The sequence below is a fragment of the Botryllus schlosseri genome, chromosome 16 (genome assembly GCF_051294905.1).
Source record: "Botryllus schlosseri isolate E-star chromosome 16, Bs_hap1, whole genome shotgun sequence".
Lineage (NCBI taxonomy): Eukaryota > Metazoa > Chordata > Ascidiacea > Stolidobranchia > Styelidae > Botryllus > Botryllus schlosseri.
Window position 1 is genome coordinate 10,277,048 of NC_137251.1, and position 13,434 is coordinate 10,290,481.

Genomic DNA, 13,434 nt, shown 5'->3' on the forward strand with positions numbered 1-13,434 from the left:
CTTCTCCAGTGACGGGCGGTCAGGGGAGGCAAGTGAGGCAGTGCCCGACCAGTTGTCAGGATGTCTAGGATAAAAGTACAGCAACGTTCCAACTACGTTGATCTGAGCCAGGGATATATAGAACTATATGTCTCTGATCTAAGCATAGCCAGACATCATTTATTACGTTACTATATGAAAATTGACAGAGATGCTGGTGGTGATTATTATCCTCCTGCGAGGTATAGTGATATCTTGGGTATATTGATAACCTGGCATACGACATGGCGGGGTTCTTTCAAATCATATCGCGACGTTTCAGGAATCGCACCGTGCATCTCATTTCCAAGGCAAAAGCAAAGTACAATGAGAGATTTTTCAACAGACACAAAAAGGACACTCGAAAAACATGGTCAGGACTTAACTCTCTCCTACATCGGAAAAAAGGCCATAAGTCTGTTTCGGAAATTGTGAATTCGGATACCGGAAACAAGCTTTCAGACCCGGCGGCCATCGCGAATCACTTCAATGAATATTTTTGTAACGTAGGCCCTAATATTGCTTCTTCTATTACAAAACCTGTGTCGGCCAGGTCAGCGGTGAGATCGATATCCCAGTCGATTGTGCTTGAACCTACGACCAAATACGAAGTAGAAGTAGCCATCCACAAACTGAAATCGCACAAGGCCGTCGGCTATGACCAAATCCCATCATGGTTTTTGAAAATGATAAGCCTGCATATCGGTCAATATATGGCCCATTTTTTCAACTTCATGATAGAAAATGGAGTCTACCCAAGCTACCTAAAAAAAGCCAGAGTAGTCCCTGTACACAAAGCTGGGGATAGAACTAATGTCACCAACTACCGTCCGATATCCGTTCTCCCATGCATCGGGGTTGTATTCGAAAAGTTGTTCCTCTCCCGCCTGTCCTCATTCCTCGCCAATATGTCTATCATTTCCCCTCAACAATTTGGCTTCCAAAACAAACACCAAACCGCACATGCCCTCCTAACAGTGGCCGAGCAGTATTATGATATCTCAGAGAAGCGAAATGTGGGATGTAGCATTTTTCTCGATCTAAAAAAAGCGTTTGACTGCGTAGATCATAAAATTCTCATCTCGAAATTGGCGCGTTACGGACTTCAGGGCCCACAACTTGAGCTCATGAAAAGTTACCTCACTGGACGCCGACAAATGGTTGCGATCTCAAACACCTTGTCCTCTCCTCACCTGGTGACCTGTGGTGTGCCCCAAGGCTCAGTACTTGGACCGGTACTCTTCACCTTATATGTCAACGACATTTTTGAAACCTCCTCATTGAACACCACACTGTTCGCTGATGATACTCACCTCCTCTCTTCCGCATCTTCGACGGCAGAGCTGGATGCCCTGACTGGTGACCAAATGCCTAAAGTCCATGAGTGGACGGCCCAGAACAACCTTTGCATAAACGCCTCGAAATCTTAATTGCTGACAGTAAATTCAAAAAATAACCTAACCGTTAATATCGCTGGTCAGCCCGTTTCCAACACAGATAATGCCAAATATCTCGGGGTTTTACTGGACTCGAACATGTCCTGGAAGAGTCATACTCAGTCCCTAGAAACTAAATTATCACCGAAGTGCGGCCTGTTCTACAGCCTTGGGCGCTTCATGCCAGCATGGGTTCTTCTGATACTCTTTAAATCCGTAATCCAATCGAAGTTACATTATGGCATCCTCTGTTGGGGGATGTAAAAGTGCACTCAAGCCACTGCAGAAACTACAGCATAAAGTACTCCGAATCATAGCTAGGGCCCCAGAGGGGCCTGGCTGCCCATCCAATAAGTCGCTGCTGAAGAGATTCGGCGTCCTAAAGATAGAAGATATGCGGAAACTAGAAATCGCCAAGTTTATGTATCAGTTTCACTGCGGTCGTTGCCCCGAATATTTCAATGACTTCTTTACCTCTGAATCAAAAGCGCACAAGTACAACACACACGCGTCCACGTCGTCCAAATATCATATGATCGACCGAAAAGATCATCGCTCTATCAAATATGCCGGACCTGATGTGTGGAACAGTATCCCGCCGGCCATCCGGCAGTCGACGAGCATGTCCACATTCAAGTCGAAATACAAGCAATTACTACTAAATAAATACAGTCCATCCTCAAGATTACCGGACCACGACTGACCTATCGATCTCGCTTCTCATGACATGCCGCGCTATTTCTTGTCGCTTCCTTTTTCTATACTATCTTTCTTACTTTCATTCAGTGTGCATGCCTCCTCTTTACATCGCCTAGGCCAAGGTGGGTGTTTGATTCCATAGACAACTCCTAGTCGCTTCGACATCTTCCTTTCTTTTCATTGTATCGCATTTTTTGTGGTGTATTGAACTGATAAAATTGCTAATAAACCAATGATGATAATGATGACATTGAATATCTATTTACTGTGTGTGGACAATTCGTTACGGATTGACGGGCAAAACTAAAGCTTGTGATGTAATAATGAGAGGTTGAGTTTAAAAATTCAAAGCTTCGCCTATGAATAACGTGATATAATATCGTAATATTCCTTGTTCACGACTCTGTTCATTTTATATCATAGTCCTTGTACAAGTAAGATGTAATCGTTATTTTACAAAGAATACTGAAAATGCTGTGACCGTCGTAATCGATTACGATTACAAATCACGATTACCCCATGATATAGGTAGCACAAGATATATATATATAGCAGTGTTGGGATGACTCGAGTCATGACTTGACTCGAGTCAGACTCGAGTCACCTTTTTCGTATGACTTGACTTGACTCGAGTCACTTTGCTAAAATGACTTGATTTGACTTGACTCGGCGTATCAAAAATGTAGATTGACTCGTGACTCGGAGCAAAATTCACGAGTCAATTTCAAGTCATCAAGTAATCGGTGCCGATAAAAATCATTGTATCTTGCATATGTACGGATTGTTCGCGAAACACTGATGTAACCCGTGAGAACGAACAATAATTCAATGATCGTGCGTTTTACTGAGCCTCCATTATTCTCTCACAAATAAATTGGCCGCGAACGAAGTGATCGAAGCTTACAGCTTACGTTGTCGTAAACCAGTGGTTCTTAACCTTGCCTCCAGCGCCCCCCAAGGGGCGCTGGCGAATTTGAAGGGGGCGGAAACGCCCAGGGTGCGATATGGGGGGCGCTGGGCTCAGGGGGGCGAAAAGGGGGCGCTAAAGAAAAATGGCTTCGCAGTAGACGATGTAGTAGTAGGAAATATCCTTAATGCTTAATGAGTATTCAGAGCAAATTAACATTCCACAAAACATGTCGAATCTCGAAATTTTTGGTCGCGCTACGCGCCGACGTTTGCTGCATATGTTTTCATAAATGCAGTGGGTTATTATAATTTATGTAAAATGGATTGTGCGTACTTTCAGATCGCCAATTTCCCGTTAAAAACTACCGTCACGCTTGCTAGGGTTATTTTCAACAAAACGTATGCGAACTAGGTATTATATCCTGCAGCGCACAGCGTGTTGATATCGAAGGAGGCACTGTATATCACTCTTGAGAGTGAGAGCCCCATGTAGGGGAGACCGGGGACAATTGTAACACTTTTCGTATTTTCCAACATTACGTGTTTTTCTCGTGGAAATTTCGGTTCCAAAGTTTTATATAAAGAAGGCAACAACTCGATAGTTGATATGAAAACTAAATTGGAACTCAATCAGCAATCAATCATGGAAATTTTGGGTCGCAAAAATCGCTGCTCAAATGTTACAATCGCCCCGTACCCAGAGGCAATTGTACCACCCTTGCGGGGCAATTGTAACAGTGTTATTTACAACTAAACAGAAACTAAATGAACAACGAAAACGGAAGCACAAATTGTAATATTGCATGGAACTAAAGGAAGAGGCGTTTGAACGCTTCCAGGCTACGCCCCATCGTATTTATGGCATCTGAATGCAATATCACCCTTCGTGTCTTGTTCAAGCTTAAAGTGTACAAGAGACACATTCATTCTATCATCTCCCTACACATATTCGGCCTCTTCTACCAAGGTTCTGCTGTTCAGTGGGCATAATGGGTTGGTCATTCGGTCACCTGCGAAGGTGCGAAACCGACCTGGCTAACATATCTTGGTTGAATGGGCCGATGATATTATAGTAAAACGAGGACGCAACATTGTGTGGCGTCAAAGCTATAATGACATTTATCTGTGCTGTAGAAAATTAACATAAATTGTTCACGTCAAATATTAAAATGTAAGTGGGCCATGATCATAGTCAGAGGACGAGAATTAAGCCATGACTATTGAAGTTCGACACACCAAAAGTCGATCAACATGATAAAGGGTGGTTGAATCACGAAAATAACCGAACCGTCAGATTCACATCAACACTATTGTATGCCCGTTTCGCCAGATGATCATATGTTAGAATTGGTATCGCAAGGCAGTATCTGTTCTCTTGAACTTCTGGCTGTTGCAAGATTATTCTGCAATAGATGAATGGTAATACCAACATATGAACAAAGACATTCAGAATTGATAACATATTGTAACGGGGCAAAAGTAACAGAGTGTTACGATTGCCCCTGACACTCTCGACCATGATTAGCGTCTCAGTATGGTACCTTCCCGGCGATGCAAGTCCTATTCTTTCTATCACCACGGTAGACTATACTAATATTGTTCCAGCAACACATATTACGTTGTAACTACTTGAGGTACTATTCGTCTAGACAAATTATTCCAGACCAGAAAAACTTTACTCAGGGGTCAAAAATTTCGTTTTTTGCAAATTATTCCGGGGTTTCGCATCGTAGCTCAACGTAACTCCAGGTATAATAGGAGAGATAACTACTGCATGCTCACTTAAAATATCAAGCTGATTTCTCCATCCTACTAGCGGTGAGGTCGATTGTTACATTTGCCCCTAGTTACATTTGTCCCCGGTCTCCCCTACATAACTTATGCCTTGAAGCTTTGAGCAGTAAAGAAATAACTAAACTTGTATTTGATAGCTACAAAATTAAATCGTCAGAATATTTCTTCATCGTATCATAAAGAATGATACTATCTAGTGTTGTGATCCACAACCTCACATAAACGTTATATAATATGAGTTGCTTTGTTTGGAATACATTCATGTTGAAATAATAACTGCTGGGTACAGTACTAGATTCAATGTGAACAGACATATGCATCCCATTCTCAGTTGACTTACTTAGTCACACAAAGCACTAAAACAAAATCCAATGCCAATAATTTCCCCGTATTGCCAATCGCAGATGTGAATTCGGGATGCGTACTGTACATCTGGTTCGAACCACAGGGTATGAGACCGTACCGAATTGTTGTAATAACAACCTTGATTTGACCCTGAATATACTACATACAATTATTATATGGTTTAGTATGGTCGAGTGGTCTTCGAGCGCTACAAATCGCGAAATATTTCCAATACTTTCGTCCCGAAAATACCGACTGGACTTTGACGTCTTACCAGGACCGAAACTGCTGCAACCCAAACCCCCAATCGCGAGAGTGGTGGTGGTGAGCTCAATGGGTGCCCTAAATTATTCCAGTGAATGAACATAAATTACACATCATGTTTTGACGACTCCCCCACGAAAAATACGTATATTTCTAGAAAATAGAAATAGGCATTTCGGCGTCGGCCATTACCACGCCAAGATGCATGAAGACATATGAAGTTCTGGCCAATATGGGACTCCGAGAAGTTAGCCAAAAAGATCGTTAGCGAGAAAACCTAAGCCGGAGGATTGCCCGTATGTTGACCGTAAACTTCGATGCATATAAGTCTAATTGTTGATATAAGGTGCTTAAATCGTGCGTGCCGAATTATCATATCGTCGCAATCTGCACCCTACAGGACAAATAACATCCATCAGAAAAAAATTATTTCCCAGTGAAGAAATATACCAATTTTGAGTCGTGTGCTTATTTAAGTTTATTACGTTTATGCTTTTCAATATCTTTTGACGATATAGCGTACAAGAGGTAACAAAATAACAACATGTAATGAACTAATTGTACCAACGGGCATGACCGAATATGTTTAATTATTAATTACGTGGCCTCCATTTTCTAAGAAAACATAGCTCACTCTACGCTACTGGTAAATCTGATTACGTGGGCTGAGAGGATATAAAGTTTATAGCGACATATATATGCAATTACCACCTATTCATGCATGCATTAAAGAAAATTTTGACGCCAAGGGTGACCAGGGCAAACAAACTTTGCTGACTATCGAAATTACGCGACGGGGTCCTTGGGGGCCAAACCCCCATATGTTTGGTTTATCACGCTATGTATACCCAAGACAATCATTTTCAAGGGGACTGACGTAACTATAAACTGAGGCTATGCAATTACTTACGTAGTTTATCATGCATGTGAGCGATACAGCGCCTTCTTGTGTGTATATGTAATTCTATATTCGTCCATCGCTTGAAAATTAATGACCATTCAATCTGTGTTTCAGACAGCTAGCAAAATGCAATGACGTAATCATGCCTCATACTTGGAAATAGCAACTTGACTTGAATTGTGACTTGACTCGTGACTTGACTTGACTTGACTCGACTTGACTCGAGTCACCTCCAAAAACCGGGTGACTTGACTTGACTTGACTCGCGTCACCTTCGAAAATCGATTGATTTGACTTGACTCGAGTCAAAATGAGCAATGACTCGAAATGACTCGTGACTCGAAGGTAGTGACTTGATCCCAACACTGATATATAGCACAATAAAAATTCAAGGACATGGTAACCATGCCATTCACGACCATCAGTATCAGTCAGTTTACACGCGACAAGCTCAGTCTTTGGATAGAGGGAGCTATGACGACGTTAACTATAAGTTTGAAGAATAAGTAAGACCAATAGGATGCTCGCAGCAGAGATGAGCGGATTTGAAATTTCTATGTCCTAATCCAATCCAAATCCGAACCTTCAAATCCAAATCCAAATCCTAATCCATAACTTTTTCATATTCAAGTCCATGTCCTATCCTAATCCGATTCCAACTGGAAATACAGAAAAAAATACCAATTTATACAATAGAGGGATTCAAAAATTTTCTTTCACAACCAATGATTCACTTGATTCAAGATAACTTAGTAACCATAAGTACATTAATACCTGATCTGAATAAAGTTTGTCGCCATTCGCCACACGACATTTCAATCTCCCAGAAAATAGGTAAATCCAATCCAAATCCTAATCCGTTCTGAAAAAAATGTCTAATCCAAATCCAATCCAAATCCGACAAAATTTCACAAATCCTGTTTTTTCAAAACCTAATCCTAATCCATGCTCATCTCTGGCTCGCAGGACTACGATCACGTGATTGCTTGCGCATAGCAACAAACGATTAGCAACATGATGCTTACATTGCTTTAGTACCAAGCATCAGAGATGAGCATGGATTAGGATTAGGTTTTGAAAAAACAGGATTTGTGAAATTTTGTCGGATTTGGATTAGACATTTTTTTCAGAACGGATTAGGATTTGGATTGGATTGAACTATTTTCTGGGAGATTGAAATGTCGTGTGGCGAATGGCGACAAACTTTATTCAGATCAGTTATTAATGTACTTATGGTTACTAAGTTATCTTGAATCAAGTGAATCGTTGGTTGTGAAAGAAAATTTTCGAATCTCTCCATTGCATAAATTAATATTTTTTCTGAATTTCCAGTTGGAATCGGATTAGGATTGGACATGGACTTGAATATGAAAATATTATGGATTAGGTTTTGGATTTGGATTTGAAGGTTCGGATTTGGATTGGATTAGGACATAGAAATTTCAAATCCGCTCATCTCTGCCAAGCATATATGCACTATGCAGTCCTACATGCACAGACCACTGATTACATATTTAGCATTACAAGTTGTGGTTTACCGAGCACAGTAATTAACTCTCGCCCTACGTCCTTTCCTGCGCCCGAGAGAGAGAGGGAGAGACTCGTTCGTCGCGACATCGAGCCGAAGTTGGCAGAAAATCCGAAGCATAATGAGAAAACACAGCATTCGCAACACCGATAGCGAATACCTGTATCCGATCATCCGCACGATTTGCGTTACCACACTCAGAGTTACTTAATTATAGGCGTGATACTAGTGGATTTATTTGCGGGTGTCGTATAGTAGTTAAAACCAGGCGTGAGAAACTTTTTTGATTGACTGGCCAGATGTAAATAACACGCTGAAATCACGGGCCGCATACAGTTACAGGCTTTCGAGTAGTTGAAAGGCCCAGTATCACGAATCGAATTGGAGCGTAACTTATCTTGCTGAGATTCATGGGTCCCAAATTTGTGAGAATAGTATATTTAGTCTACAGGGGTTATTAAACTCGGGTCAAGGGACACCTTAGAAGTCCGCGAACTAGTTCAGGGGGTCCAAGAAAGGCCAATCATCATCAAGAGACAACAAACCAAATAATCCTTTTAGAATTACTATAATAGTGTGACTATAATTGACTACCTTGTCTTCAGCCATTAGTTAGCTTATTTAGGCATGGAATAGCATAAATCCAGTGAGGTGCCGTGATGACCCTATTTTGGTCATCGGCTTCTGCATTTTCGGGCGTACACGCTATCGCCACTAAACTTGAAGGGGTCCGCGATCAAAAAAGTTTATGAACCCCTGTACTCTTGTAGTGCATTCAGCGAAATTCACGAGTAATGTGGATTTTTGTACCTGTCAATTGTCATCTGTCAAATAACAGAATTAGAACATATCTTGCACGTTATTTTCCAAAACCACTGTCCTTCGAATAACGGGTACGAGTTCACAACTAAACGAAGCCACACTGGAATTTTACGAGTTGTGGTCAGGACATACCCTTGATTGTAAGAACTAATTACACTTACCATTCCACGTCTTGCGAATTTTTAATGCACTAAATAGGACTAGAGTTTGTGATCTCCCTATTCTCGTTCCTTCAATGTATTAATTGATTACCATCTTATTTCAGATGAATATTACATTGTATTTGATTTTCAAACAGGTAGAATTACAGGAGTGGTTACCAATACCGTATGTTAACATGGTATAAATATATAGGATGTGGATTTGTATGTTCTCGCCATGTTGCTGCTGCCTGTGTGAGTCAAACGAATGTGATAAGACTGACCAATAGCTGATACTGAGATTAATATTAATTTGATTCGCACATCATTAACGAAAAAGCTACTCTTATTTCAACTGCAAATTACTAAAAATGCAAATGAACTATCAAATATTTTTATTCGTCTCAGGGTTAGGGTTTTACTCCACCGTGCAGCAATGACGTATAATCCGTCTGTCCTGTACCATGACATGGCATGTGAAAATAAACAAGTATAGCAATAGATTCAGCGAAAGAAATTATCCATAGGCCTACTGACCTTCTCTGAATAGACTGTCTAAGCAGGACGTTCAAGTATATGTTTACATGAGAATACGTACATTGTTGGCCTTAGTGACTTGCAGGTGACTGCTAGATGTTAATCCACCAACGTTGAAATAATCTTGACATGATTAGCGATAAATGTCGCTCTTGTATTCAGTATAGGCGGATCAGCCGCAAGGCGATGATTTTCCCATGATGGATTTACCGCCGCGACTCGACATCACATGTAATTTATGGAAACTGCCACCGCAAGTCTACAATACACGTAGGTAATCCCGTTGTGTCATTGTATCGAATGTAAAAATTAGGCCTTTGCTATACGTAGACTTGATGTGTCCAAAACACATATTTTTCGATTGAATTAGAACCAGGGCCTACGATTACTATAACTATACGATAAGTTATCGTAGGATCCGTCAGAACGGTTCAGTTATGAAAATATGAGAGTGCCAGTTTTAATATGTGCTATACATAACATTTGACTTCGCTAATTATAACGATAATACGTATATAAACACAAAACATTATTGTTTCTCTAAGGAAATCCATATCATATAAGATAGATTTCACCGAGAGAAGATTTTGACTTCTGGTTGGTAATATCGATTATTGAATTCAGAGAAGCTCAGTGCATGTACTAGGTTGTGACCACCACGATGGGACGATTCATTGATCCACTACAAACAGATAGCATGGTAATCAATCTCGTTGGTCTGTGTAACTATTCGCCATCTTGTCGACCGTGTATCGGGTTGTGAACGTCTCGAATTCCAGCCTATAGCCATCTATAAATCCGATTCGGGAAAAATCCGGCACGAACGTGGGATTCAGTCATTTGGTAGATTTTAATATAAATCATTGCTATTACCCGAAACGATTTTAAAATCCATACCAAGTCCGGCGACGCTAAAAGTCGGTGTAATCCATAGTCTGACGTAGTCAGAGTGAATGTATAATATATATACTTGTGACGGGAAAAACAAATTTGTGCAGTGTGCTGCAAATTGCATAGATGACCCAACTATACGCACAGATTCCATGTACCGTGTCCGTATCTATAATATTGGCGCTCAGCAGCGCCGCAAACCTGCGTCAATGGGCTTACGAATTACCGTCCAGTTTTCTGTAATTCTTGTCCTAGAAAATTTCATAACACGACTCCCATTATAACGCTGTTGTGAATGTCGGTTGCAAACAAACTGAGCCTCCAATATGTTTAACGCAAACCATGTTGCCTCTCCGCGGGACGGAAAACATTAGAAATATCACAACTATGTAAGGAGGAACAGAAAGATTCGTTAATCAACGTAACTTTTTTTCATCATCCGAATGTGTACCCTGAGGCCCCGTGGATATAGCCTACTCAGCTATCGCAGATATCACTACTGTGGATATGCCCAGCTATAGCTCAGGTATATTGTTAATATCTTGCTTGGACGTTGGCGAGGGCGTATCTTGTCACTTTAGCCTACTGTAGAATGCATACGGTTCGAGATTTCGTCCTTATACGGATCTTAGGAAGGAAAAATCCCCGTTCCGCAACGCTACACTTCCAACCCGCGACACCGACCACTTCACCACAACTCCTGATAGTTCTATCACCTGACGACCCGAATGGCAAACAGACTACGAATTGGCTCTCATTACAACTACGTGTACTTATGTTATTTACGATTTGGCAGCAAAGAACTGACCTCCAGCAAACCATCACTAAATAACTAATTATATCTCTATTCGCGACTATATATCGTACAACGAATCGAGTAACCGAGTCCGAGTACACTATACAGTCGTCCAGTAGCGAGAGTCGAAACGAGTAAGTTAATGATCGCTGCATGATCGACCCTTGGCATTGTCACTAAGCGTTATGAAATATTCAAGGTCATGAAATATAAAATTATTTTCGATGACGCCTCACCATAGTAGCATATATTTTCCGTGTGGTCATGAAAGGGTGCATCATTGAACTATCCAGCAGGTTATTTTTATTATTATGGCGTCATAATGTGTGGTAACGAAATACTCGACCGAAGCTAACACTGCTGGACAGATTTTGATCGGCCTAATCAGTAACCCAATTCAAGGGCTTGACTTCGTCATCTGGCATATATTGACAGAAGTTCAGGGCCAACTTCTCCAGAAAGTTAAAATGAAGCAATAGTTTTATATATAATTATTAATAGCGTGTTTTAAGTGGTGCCTGTCGCCATTTCATCGACATGAAGCAATGGGTCCGACAAGATAGCGCAATGGTGAAACGTCCGTGAAGCGTGATCGGTAGGTCGCCGATTCAATCCCCGGCCGTGTCGGACCAAAGATCCGATTAGTAACAATAACACTGGTATCCATCTGACTTCCCCGCTTGGCGCTCAGCATTACCGAGATAGCATGGAGGGGTGGTGCAAGACTTGGAAAGCCTTAAGGCTATATCTGCACTTTCCTTGTCCAGCGGCATATGAACACCATGCACTCATGGTATGCATATGTACAGATCGTGTTGTGTATGTATAATCTGTATATCCTTAGTCGGTGTATATGCCGCAAAACATCAAGGACAAAATACATAACGTCCAGTTCTATAGTAAGAAATGGTGACCTTAGGGTTACCATATTTTTGAATCGAGAAAAGAGGACACTTTTTCAAAATTTTGAAACCCAGAATTCCTGAGAAAAATCTACAGAAAATAGTAAATGAATAGAAAAAAGTAACGTTACCGTATGCTCCCGATGCATCGATGTGGCGCGTTTTGCCCTGACCAGAAAAGCATGACGTACGATACGACTATAAGGTGTACCCCAGATAAGTGAATTTGGGATGACCTATGCCCATGCGAGTATTTTTTCTTTTGCAAAACTGCCATTGGGGCTCAAGTGTAACTTCGAATATATCGCACATGGCGCAATGCTTATTGCCGTATGTCTCAATAGAAAATTAGTCGGTAGAATCGTAACCAAAACGTTGTCTCGACCCACATTTGAGTCACGACCCAGGGGTTATGTGTCGCTCAGTTTGGTTGGACATCCCGCGCCCATCGATCTCGTAGATATCTAGGCTGTGTTTACGGCTCAAGCCTTCGTAATGATTAATTAACAATACAACGCGGTCAAGTGCGACAATATAGTCATGAAAGCGCGTTGTATCATTATCATTCTCTGCTAGTCAGCATGTATTGCAAAAAGAATTAGTTTGCTGACTGTGACACTCTCACTGTACTCAAAAGTAACGTTATTGGGGCACTTGTATCTGCCTAATTCATAAACGTGAACTGGGAAAAGGGCTGGATTAGTTTCATAATCGTCGAAACATTCTTTATGTATGAGCGAATATGTATAATTGTTTGCGGCTACGAGTATTACCAATTGATACCTCAAATGCAGTCATATTGGCATTACCAGGTACAAGTGCTCGTTATAGGAGGAAGGTCATAAGTTTTCTCCGAAATTTATCGTCCCAAATCCTAATCCCAGTTCTTGGCATCCCTGAGGCGCGTGTGAAGTGTGAACATACCGGGACTGTCCGGTCGGAACTATTGGGATTACGAAGTATGAATTAACACGTCTTCGATCGCAAAGCAACTAAGGAGTCTGGCAGTCGTGGACGAAACATGTATTAACTGTATATAAATAGATAATACGGCTCAAATTGGTCGTAAAGATGGATCCAAGAGTGCCTCGTAATTATCCAGCGTCTCTAAAATGTATTTCGGCATGTTACGACATGCATCGTCGTACCAATGATGACTCTAAACCAATTCAGCATGACGCACTATCCCACCGAGTTCTACAATATATCGCTTCATCTATGATAAAATGTATCGTATACCATAAAAGTTCATCTAATGAAAGTAACGACTCGGCGAGCAGCAGTGCGGCCGCACTCCTGGTGCTATCCAGTCGGTGCGCTAAAGTCGCTTGCAAGTGGTAATCCGATTATCCAGAAAGGAAGGATCGATTGTGTGACGTGGTCGAAAATGATTGTATCAGACACTGGAACAACTCAAGAAATTGTATTAGTTTTCCAGTGAACTGTTGTCGC